The following is an 11,926-nucleotide window of genomic DNA, read 5'->3' as shown; positions in this document are numbered from 1 at the left end:
TTTTTTTCAATTAAAAAAATAATGAGGAACATACTAATTAGCAATTTTTTTGCATTGAAATTCATTACCTTGTTCTTATTTGATTTATTTAGAGAGGATTTTGAGGGTAGCTGTCATTTGTCCGAAATTCATTACCTTTACAACAAATAGTACCGCAAACATTTTCAAACTTATTGAAATTGTCTAGTTTTTAGTATTATAATATTATTTCCAGCAAGATGGCTTCAGTTATTTCGATTGAGTTTCAAAATCAACATGACGTTTAGCAAGTTAATATTGAAAATCTTAAGCAGTTGTAAAACAGTTTTAAAATTGTGTTATGCTAGTTAGAAAAATTATGTAAAAAACAATTTCAATAAACAGTTTTATAAGAGTTTAAAGAGAGCTTGAATCACAGCTTCGTTTGACGTTTCTCTGAATAGGATACACGCTCATGATGGATTTATCCATTTTTGAGTAACAGAAGTTTGTCGCAATAAATATTGGTAGCCCAAGGAATTCCCAGGCCTACAAAACTATCAAAAATATTGAAATCAATTAGAGAATCTTTCGCAGTGAAGTTTGAAAACCAGCTATTTGGTAAGAAATGACTGCGCAACAACCAAATACTATATCATCTGAAACATGTTAAGGCTGATGAAAGCTCAGAATGAGCGTTTTCGCTTGTTTTTATTTTTCAGATGAATTTAGCTGTGTTAATTTATATCGTTCTGAGAGCCCGTTTTTCTCAAAGCCGTGAAGCCGAAATCCTTTCAAAACAGGTTATGTTATGTCAAAAAGAGGTAAAAAAGTTTAAGCGTGTAACTTTTTGCAATACTTTTGCAATTTTTTTACAACACTCTTAAGATAGTGTTTAATTCAAGTTTTTGCAAAACTTGCAGGGCTCTTTTAAAACACACGATAAGTGAAGAATTTCCTATGTTATAACAAAACAGTTTTAAAAATTGGATGCCATGGAAAAGTCTTCATAAAACAATAATAAAACTTGAAAAAGTCAGTTGGCCAGTGTTACTTGGGATATTTTAAAAACTGATATTGGTTGAATTTTGAACAATTTGTTTTTTTTTTTAAATTTTCAGTTTTGAATAAAGTTAATCTTTAATAAACTAACAAAGACAGATAATTATATTTCATTCATTATACAGAATTCAGGTTTTTCTAGATAGACGTTCTAAAAAACTATATTTGTACAATCTAAAATTTTTTTTTAAATAAAATTAACCATTATTTCCAGCAGCACTGTAAAGCAGCACAGCAAATCATTTTGCTTGAAATATTTTACATAACAGCTAACGGTCTTCAAAAAAAAAAGATATAGATTAGAGTTTCAATTTTCTGGCCATTTTAACGTCCCCGCGAAGCGGGAAATCTGATGATCCTTTTCCCCGGAATTCTCAGGATCTCGAAAAAATGAATGAATGATGACTTTAACTCTCTACTGCATACTATATAATATTTTTACGTACTTAAGTATTAGGATATTGAATAACATTTCAAACTATTTTTATGCCTTAAAAATACAATAAGCATCTATGAAATCATCTACAAAAATAACAGCATCTATAAAACCTTCTTCGGACATGAATGCCAAAAAGTTAGTAAAAAGTCCTTTATAAAATTAACAATAGATAATAATAATAACAATAATTTATCAAACCCTCAAAACAAATGTAAATATTTTATACACTCTTTGTCGAAGCTTCAAATTCCATGCAATATGCAAAATTTAGTTCGTTTTCCATGAACAGAATTTTTTGATTTTCATGATTTTTTTGCTTTACATTTGACGAAAAGTATGCATTTAATAATAATAATAATAATCTACTCTTTCATTGTTTTTCAACGTAAAATGGCTGACATTTGAAAATTCTATATTAGAAGTTGTGTTTATAGTTTGCAAAACCATACTGCGATATAATTTGAATTTTAATTTCAGTCTTTGTTACAATATTCATAAGCTTTTACACCCATGACGTTCGATAGATTGAAAGTTGAGCTTAAATAAGGCTGACACAAATATTAAATTCTTCTTTTGTAACCATTCCATTTTTTACTAAAATTAAAAGTTCAACGTATTTTATTAAAAACATTGATAAACTCCTGTATACAAAAAATTGCATGCAAGCTTTGGTCCAAGTTTTTTCAATTTATTCAAAATTTGGATTACTTTTTATTATCCTCCTCGTGATGCTTCAACCTCAAGTGAAAAAGGAGTATAGATCTGTTCTGGTCCAAGTGACTGAAAACATGTCAAAACATACATTATAAAGAGTAAATGACATTGACGGAACAAATCAGCCTTAAAACATTTTTTTAAATGATTTGAAGGATTTTTCTTCTATACCTCTGATATTGATACATAGATAAATATTTTTGCTGTGAATTGTTTTGCTGTACTGTGCCTTGAAATATATTTTTTGATAGTAAAAAAAGGGAAAACCACAAGAAAGTGCTACTAAAAGTATAAGTTTTTTAATAATCAACGGATAAATGTCGCATAAAGTAAATCAGTATTTTGAAAGAAATTCAACAAAATATAAGTACTGGCTTGAATAGTGAAACATATTCTCATTCAATGATGAAAGGAACTTACTACTGTAGTCTATAAAAATGGTCTCCCCGTTTTGGGATACGCTCTATCGCGTGCTTTTCGTACCTATATGTAAAACAGTATGTTTGTATGTAAATACAACTAAAAAATCTGCAATGAGCCCATCTCCAAACAAGCAATTGAAACAATACTCTTACCGTGAAATTAAAAGGCATAGCGAAAAAATTTGCAAAAATTAGCCACACCAACATAAATCTGCCCGAATGCAAAAGAAATTCGGTCCCTTTCTTGTTTGCACAAAACAAGCCCCCCGTTTTTAAGAATAGAGAAGAGAACATAATAACTGAAACATTAATGAAAATAAAAAAAAACTCAACATCACTTCATGTGTTTTCGGTGTCTACAAGAACGAAAAAAGAGTTCTTTCTACCATCCAGTCATGTCTTTGAGCTGGTGCTGTTGCTGGTGTGTAACGTAACATATACCTGGCGGCTGATAATTTGACATTTTGATATATTAACAAAGGCTGGGGAGGGTGGGAGGTTCAAAGAACTCTTGATGTTGAAAAGAGGGAGGAAGGCGTTGGAAGACAAGAAAAGCATAAACGGAAAGACACGCCTATGTTTCATGTTTCTACAATTGGCCCTTGACGTAATAAAGGTGGCAAACATTTTTCGTTTCTAAAGGAGAAGCCATTGCGATTTGCAATTTTTGTTTTCCATTTCCTAGACATGACTCAGTGCATCAAATCAGCATTGATTCACTCTTTTTTTTTTGTTGTTTAACATGTTTTGCTCATTGTTACAATACCATCAAAGCCAATAAAGAAGTTGCGATAATTTCTTTTAACTTTTTAACCGAATTATTTTGAATCTCAATGTTTAAAAGATAAGTCCCTAATTCTGTCAGTTATGGAAAACTTTGAAAAGGCGTGTATACCATTGATTAGGGGAATGTGTCAGACACATGAACTACATGCAACCATTGATAAGTGAAAAGTTGTCTTAAGCCTGTGGGCGATTCACTTTTCCTTAAACTAGTGCACCGATCAGCTTGTCTCGGGAACTAGAAACTGGTTCAAACGTATGTAAGTTAACTGTCAACATTTGGACCTCACTTGTATCGCAGACTTGGAGCAAGAGCTAAGATTAGTGGGGTCAGTTTTGCATGGGCATGTTTTCTAGTTTCGGAGGCGTTGCACCGGCTGTTGGCTGCCCTGGTGACAAATTTCGCACCATTCGACATGGTTGTACAACACTTGAGGTCGAATGAAAAACTATGTAGACTGGCGCCAGCGCATAAATTGATTTTGGTTTTTTTAGATGAAAAAGCGTGTTCTGAACTCAAAATACAAGAGTAATCGACAAACAAGACTTCTGCGAGCCTACTCCTTGCCTTACCTATCCAAATTATTTTTTTAAGATTTGCAAATTTCCAAGTTTTCGATGAGAATGTTTCCTAAGAAGTTAGAACTTCTCATTTTTACATTTTTGTGCTTAGATGTGCATCCTTCACAAAAAAAATACCTTACACAATTTTTAAAAAAAATTTTTTAACCAAAAATTTGAGCAAAACATGTTTGATTTCGAATAAAATTTGAAAATCAACAATAACTTTTTTTTGGATCAGCCTTGAAATTTATTGAAAGCACTGTAACAAATTAACAAGAGTACGACAATAAAGGTGTATTCTCTACAGGGGGATGTCAACCTGGTTCTTCTTGCGAGCAAGAATCTTATCTTGTTTTCTATCCATCGGGAAAGACGCTTAAGGTGTGGGGAAGAATAAGGATACTTGATCCTTGGGAATACTTGATTTCTTAGCTATATCTCGAAACTGGAATCACTTACAAAGATCAAATGTTATAGAAAAGTATGCCAAATGGAGCAAAACAACTCTGCTATTAAGCTCAAAAATTTATATGAATTATTCTTCGAGTTATAAAACTTTATTTGAAAAATTTCACAAAATGAGACTTGAAGATCTTTTTTCATCACTTTAAAATGTTTCTGATATAAAAAAATTTTAAACAAAATTTTTTATTCCAATATTGAAATCGTAATACTGTGTCATAAACATCATAATACCATATTTTCAAAACAATGGAAAACTCTCAACATTTTCAGACAAAGTTTTCTAAAATGTTCTTTATGGGTTCAAATGATCCCTAGAATTCAAAAAGGTATTTTTTTTTCTAAATAGATCGTGATCATCGCTGATTACGAGATTACTAATACTTATCGAATAATTGATATTCATCCAATAATTGTTTGGCAAAAAGGGCTAAGAAAATTGATTTCTCTTAAATTTAGAAAATAGCGCCTTTAAGTATGCAATGGCAGTAGGGTTGGGACAAAGTTTTAGAATTTTATTCTTCTGTCATTTATAAATTGTGAAATGAGAACAAATATGAGCAAAATAGTCCTTTGATATACTATTTTGAGATTTTGTTTGATTTTTTTTCTAAGGATTAGGGCCCTCGGAATGAAGGATCAAGTTTTATTTTATTTTATTTAATTTAATTTTTTTATTTTTTATTTTATTTTATTTTTTTTTTGCCAGGAATTTACCACTTCGTGGCATTCTTCCCTACAGGATTAAGTTTTCTTCAATAAAGGATCAAGTCCCCCCTCAACCATACTTCTCTATCGTTTGACATTTAGTTCGGGTCCTCCACAGTCGAATGTTAGGTTTTTGATGGTTGTCAAATTCAATGACAAAGGGTAGGGATGCCATCCCCTTGTTTCTCTATGATCGTTTCCATTGAAGACAGAATTAAGTTTAGAGTTGAGTTAAGAAAGTTACAATTCAATCAACTCAACTCAAAACTTAATTCTGTCTTCCTTTCCCAAATTATGAATCAAATACAGTAAGGTTTTTACGCGTTTTTTTTGCGCAGTTTTTTACACGGTTTTTATTTCGCGGTTTTTGGGAATTAACGTGGTTTTCGAAATTTACGCGATATTTTTAAGTCCTTTTCTAAGGAAAACACTTAGAATCTATTTGAGACCTGAGACCTACACGAAGAAAAAAGTATAGTATTTTTAACAATAATCCACTTACATTACAGGGTGACAAAAATGTCCGTTCACACAGGAAAATCTCAATATTTCAAAGAATTAGAAGCAAACCTGAATCTGGCTTTCATAGCTTTATTCAGCAACTCATAAAGATACTTCACAGACAATATCTCGGAATTACACCAATTTTCTGTGATCGAACCGGCTTCAGACATCTCGGAAAATCGTCGCAAGCGGCGCGCACGTGCTCCATCGGCATCTCGTTTCAGATTTTTGTGATAACTTGCTTGAATTGCTCCAAATTTGTTATTTTATAATCGTTCAGCTTCGACATCATGTATCCCCACACGAAATAATCCAGTGGATTCAGATCCGGAGACGACGGAGGCCATTCATTCTTCGAAATAAAATCGGTCAAGTTTTCCTCACACCACGCCTGAACAACCTTTGCGGTGTGGGATGGGGCGTCATCTTGCTGGGTGCTAGACTGACGTCTTATTTTGGAACCGTGAAACGTTCAGCTTGTCCGCAGGAGCTTGCTGGAGGCACACCCTCCAAACTCGATGATTTTGGCGATTGACTGTTTGCTCCAAAACGAACAGCTTCTCGTCCGAAAAAATAATCTCGTCATCTGCGCGCCAAACCGAGCAGCGATAACAACTGCCCTTAACTCTGCCATGGCTCACAACTCAATGCATAAACTAACTGCACAGAAACGAAACTCTGCCACTTTAGGCAGCAGAGTTAGCCTTTTCATTTGACATATAGATGGCACCAGAGAGATGCAACGTGTAGGCTACAGGCGACCCCAAAAAAGTGTGACCGGGCTTTTTTGTCACCCTGTAAATCATATTTCTGATTGATTTTCAACCGACTATAAATATTAAACTTTAAACTGTATTTACAATGGATTATCGGATTGTTTTTGTGTGCTCTATTTCCGTCACAAGAGCGACAGTTATAAATTACAAGTACTAGAGCTCGAAAGAAACTATGAAGCGCTCAACGCACACCATTTTCGGAAGTATACGGAAAACATCGAGAAAAGTTTGAAGAACGACCCGAAACTCTTTTGGTCATACATCAACAAACGCAAAAATAGCTCCGACATCCCTGCCAACTTGTTTTGTGAAGATAAAACCGCCAACCCCGCTGGATGCCGCAAACCTGTTCTCGTCGTTTTTCCAAAGAGTGTTAAGTAATCATTTACCACCCCTGGATGAATCGTACTTGAACGGTTTGCCTGTTTACAACGTAGCTCTTCCTCCCGTATTTTTCACCGATGACAATGTGCTAGCTGAACTCCATGCCGTAGATCCATCTAAAGGTCCCGGATCCGATCAGCTTCCTCCGCTGTTCATCAAAAATTGTGCCAGTAGCCTCGCTCACCCTGCAGGAAAAATTTTCAAACGATCTTTGATAGAAGGAGTTTTCCCCTCGGCTTGGAAAGTAGCTTCGATAACACCAGTTTACAAATCTGGTAATGTTGGAAACGTTAAAAATTATAGAGGAATTTCCATTCTGAGTTGCATTCCTAAAGTTTTCGAACGGTTGATACACGATGCAGTTTACCCTTCAATCCACAATTTGATCTTTCCTTGTCAACACGGTTTCATACGCAAAAGATCAACTACATCCAATTTGATGTCGTTTATTGCATATCTGTTTGACAACATGCAACAACAAAATCAAACTGATGCTATTTACATCGACTTCAGTAAAGCTTTCGACAAAGTTCCACATATTCTGGCCGTTGAAAAACTTAAAAGAATGGGATTTCCACCTTGGCTGTATCAATGGGTTCTGTCATACCTAACAGACCGCACCGCTTTCGTGAAAATTGGAACTGCGCAATCGAACAGATTTAAGATTACTTCAGGTGTTCCTCAAGGTAGTATTCTTGGGCCAATGCTATTCATACTGTTTGTGAACGACCTTGACACCGTTATTCAATCCCCCAAATTGTTTTTCGCGGATGATCTCAAAATCTTCAGGACCGTTGAAGATCGAGCAGACTGCTTAGCGCTTCTCTACGACATTGATGCGGTTTCATCATGGTGTCGAAAAAACGGAATGGAGGTAAACACGAATAAAAGTTATTCAATTTCCTTTACCCGAAAAAAATCACCTGTATACTTCGAATACACATTTGGCGAGGAGGCAATTACAAGAGTTTTTACTGTGAAGGACTTGGGAATCACCTTAGACACCAGATTGACATTCGACGAACACATCTCTACCTCAATAAGCAAAGCCTACGTGACTCTCGGCTTTATACGACGTAATACGCAGAACTTTAAAGACATTTATTGCTTGAGAACCCTGTTCTGTACACATGTGAGGAGCATACTGGAGTACGGAATCCAAGTGCGGGCACCGTTCTACGCAGTTCACATCAACCGCATCGAAAAAGTCCAAAAGCGATTTCTTAGATATGCCCTCCGACGACTACCGTGGAACGATCCTGTTTTGCTTCCTACGAACATCGTTGTAATTTGATCGACCTACCAACTCTAGAGCAACGAAGAACTCTTCTGCAACGTCTGTTTGTATTTGATCTGCTAGCAAACAACATTGATTGCAATGAACTGCTGAATCGGCTACCATTCAAAGCACCTACGCGGACTTTGCGTCATCTATCGATGTTCCGGTTACCACTCACCCGTACTGTCTATTCTCTCAATAGTCCATTTGCTACTTGTTGTAGACGTTTTAACGAAATCAGTAATCACTTCGATTTTAACATCACTAAAGAAACATTCAAAATTAAAATAAGTAGGTCATAAGGAAAATTCTGTGCGAATATGTTTAATTCGAAGACCAGTAAATAAATAAATAACAATACATATAATAGATTCAACTATATGGATATGATTGATTTTGCTCACTCAACTATAAATATCATAGATTCTACTATATATGTATGAACCATAATGTTATGGTTTATTTAATTATATGGACGGCCTTCGACCAGACCGAACTGAACTCCATTAGAAAATTCGATGAGGTTTTAGTGCGTTTGGTGATTTTTTTTCCTATATCTACCATTTTAGCTTGAACAATGCATACACAAAAAATAACGGTAGGTACTATCTTATTATTCAGGTTTGAAGTTATTTTAAAAATTATTTATTTCAAATCATATCTTTAAAACAAATTCCAAGGAGGTGCCAATTTTTTATGAAGCTCTAACAAATATCAGGACATGTGGTATGTCAGTTGCCTCCTGAGCTGATGTCCATAAGTTCGAGCCCAATGGAAAACATCGAACACAGTTGAACCCGATTAGTTTTGTTTATACCTATCCGCCAAATGCTTCGTTAATTAATGTTGCGGATGTCAAAAAGATGTTAAAACGACTATAATCGAAACAAAAAATAAAACAAATAAATAAGGGATTTTGGAGGCTTCATTTGGAAGATTTTTTTTGTATTTACTTCAATAAGCAAGCTTTTTCGTTTTAACCAAATGCATAACCATTCCAATCATTGGTGAAAATGTTTCAGATATTTAGAGATAAGACTAATAAATAAGGGCTACGGTTTAAATAAGGTAAATTTTCTACTCTTGTAAACCTGAATAAATTTTAAGATTTTAGTTTGAACCTTCTTTTGAAGGATTTGCAATATAAATAATGATAAATGTCAAATAAAATTTCGAGCTGAAATTCTTGATCATCAGGTGAATACACGTTCTTTAATCAACAAAATTTGTCAATTATAATTTCATATTTCATAAATCAACACCTGTGAATAAAGATTTTAATATTTTTTCAAAAAACTTGTTTTTTCTTTGAATCCAGAACTGATTCTATATTTGGGATTTTTACCAGGTTTGTGTTTCTAAATTGACTCTGTTTGCATTTGAAAACTATATTTTTATTTATAAATCAATGTTGAGAAACTCTGTTAATCTCCTTCAATTTAAATCCTTAAATGAAGTTCTCATGTCGATATTTTAATGTTGATAATAAAAATTAAATTCAAACTGAATATGAAAACAAATTTTAAATTTTAATTCCGAGAATTCTGTATTTTCAACCTAAATTCTAAAGCTGAATTTAAATTCCAGATAAAAATTCCTATGAATTTAAAATAAAAAGCGAAATTTGATCAGAAGCCTCAACCAGAAATCTCCGACTTGATTCTGATTTTATGGGTTTCAATTTTTTTCAATTCCTTACTAGTAATTGAACTTTTTAACTTTTTGTTGTTTCAAATTTTTCAATTCTAGAATCATTAAACTATCTTATGTTTCAATTATGTATATGAATTGGGGATACAAGTTTCAAGTCCCATTTATAAAAATGGTTTGAATTTTCATCTTTTTCTTTTCATGTTCCGAAAATTTGAAAAATCCACCTTACTTTAGCTTGAAATGCAACATCAAGATTCAACTCAGGATTCTACCCAACGATGTTCTAAACTGAAAATCAAGAACAATAAACTGCATACTTACTAGAAAGTATCTGGGTCGGGCAAATCCTAGCTATTATATGTTAAAGCTTTGCATAAATCTAAACCAAAATAGTGCATAGATGCAATATCCAGGCAAATGTTTGATTTATTCTATTAAAATCAAAAAGAAAAACACTTGATAAATGGATTTTTTTAATCGAACAAATCAGCCGATTTAGAATCATATTTTAGGCTTCCCAAAATTTGTTCTTGTTCATTTTGACAAAAAAAAAATTAACAATTTTTTAGGATGAAAACTACATAATTCTAAAGACTCTATTTAAATTTTTGTCTGTTAGACTTTCTGGAGTTAAACTTTTTAATCAATATTCGGGACTGATTTACTATCAACTAGTGAGATTTTTTTTAAACTGTTGTAAAATTTGGAATCTACAATGAAATTTAGAGATTTTGGACTAAGTTCTGAATAGGATTTTCAATCTTGACTAAGTTTAGTTGTTCATCAAAATTTGATTAAAAATTAAAAATTTTTGTTTAGCGAAAAACATTTCGCTAGGCTTTTTTGGACTCTCATGGGGGGGTTTAACCTCCTAACCCCCCCCCCCCCCTCCCATTCCTACGGCCATGTTTGGATCTATCATATCTATAGTTGAATCGATTAAAACATTGTAGTTGAATCTTTCATATTGATAGTTGACTGCGGTCAATCATCTGTTTATAGTTCAATCAATTATATTCATATTTGAATGTCTAAAAATCAACTACATTTTGATGATTGATATAACTAGCTGATATAATTGAAACAACAGTCGTCTTTTTTCTCCGTGTGAGGCATGAGACCTTGTCACAGGTCGCAAATCTCAAGTCCAAGTCTAAAGTCTCAGTTCTCAGGTCTCAGCTCTCAGGTCTCAGGTCTCAGGTCTCAGAACTCAGGTCTCAGGTCTCAGGTCTCAGGACTCAGGTCTCAAGTCTCAGGTCTCAATATCATTATCATTTCATTGTCATCTTATTGTGAATATCATATCATGTCTTTCACGTGAGGTCTTCCCTGTCCCAACTTCAAGTTTTTTTTACACGATTTACCGCAATTTGCACGGTTTTTTACGTGGTTTTCGGTTATTAAAGCGGTTTTTCACGTGGATTTTTTTTAAAGCGGTACGTATTACCGCGTGAAAAAAAAAAACTTACTGTAAACGCGTAAGTCTAGGTAGAATCGGGCAATCTTAAAAGCTTACTTAAAAGCTTTTTCTTACTAGCTGATCCCGTACGAATTCCGTTTCGCTTTGTACTTTTGTTATGTAATCAGAAGGTTTGTGTTCCCAATTTTACCGATAATGCTGCATTAAATATTAAACAGTATCTATGAACGACCATTTCGCTTGTCTATCAAATTTAAATTCATTGAAAGAAATTTATTGATTGTCCAAAAAGAGCACCCATGTACGAATGTTCGTCTTGTTCAAATGCATCACAACGAAATTATTGCATAAAAATTAACAAGTTAACGAACCATTTTCCTGTCGTCTGATATGAAATATCAAATCAGGAATCGATTGTCCGTTTTGTACAATTTCCGTGTATGAGTTTTTGTCTCGGTCTGATCTCAATAATTGCAAAAACTTTCAAAAATTAAAATGGACGGTCATTTTTCTGTCGTCTGGTTCATAGTTAGAATCTAGGAATCGATTGTTCGTTTTGTATAATTCCCGTGTATGAATTTTCGTCGCAACACTTGCATAATAAATCAATTATTGCGAAACCTTTGAACTGTTAATATGGACGACCCCTTCTGCTAAATTAAGAATCTCGTCCTATGAAACTCTCTTGTTTTAATTGTCGTCTTGATCCGAAGCATAATAACGTCAATATGTCAAAAACACAGAACAGTTAATATGGACGACCTCTTCAAAAGGAGTCATCCGAAAATCTAAAAACCG

This window comes from Uranotaenia lowii, chromosome 3 (genome assembly GCF_029784155.1).
Source record: "Uranotaenia lowii strain MFRU-FL chromosome 3, ASM2978415v1, whole genome shotgun sequence".
Taxonomy (NCBI): Eukaryota; Metazoa; Arthropoda; class Insecta; order Diptera; family Culicidae; genus Uranotaenia; species Uranotaenia lowii.
This window is presented reverse-complemented; position numbering follows the sequence as displayed.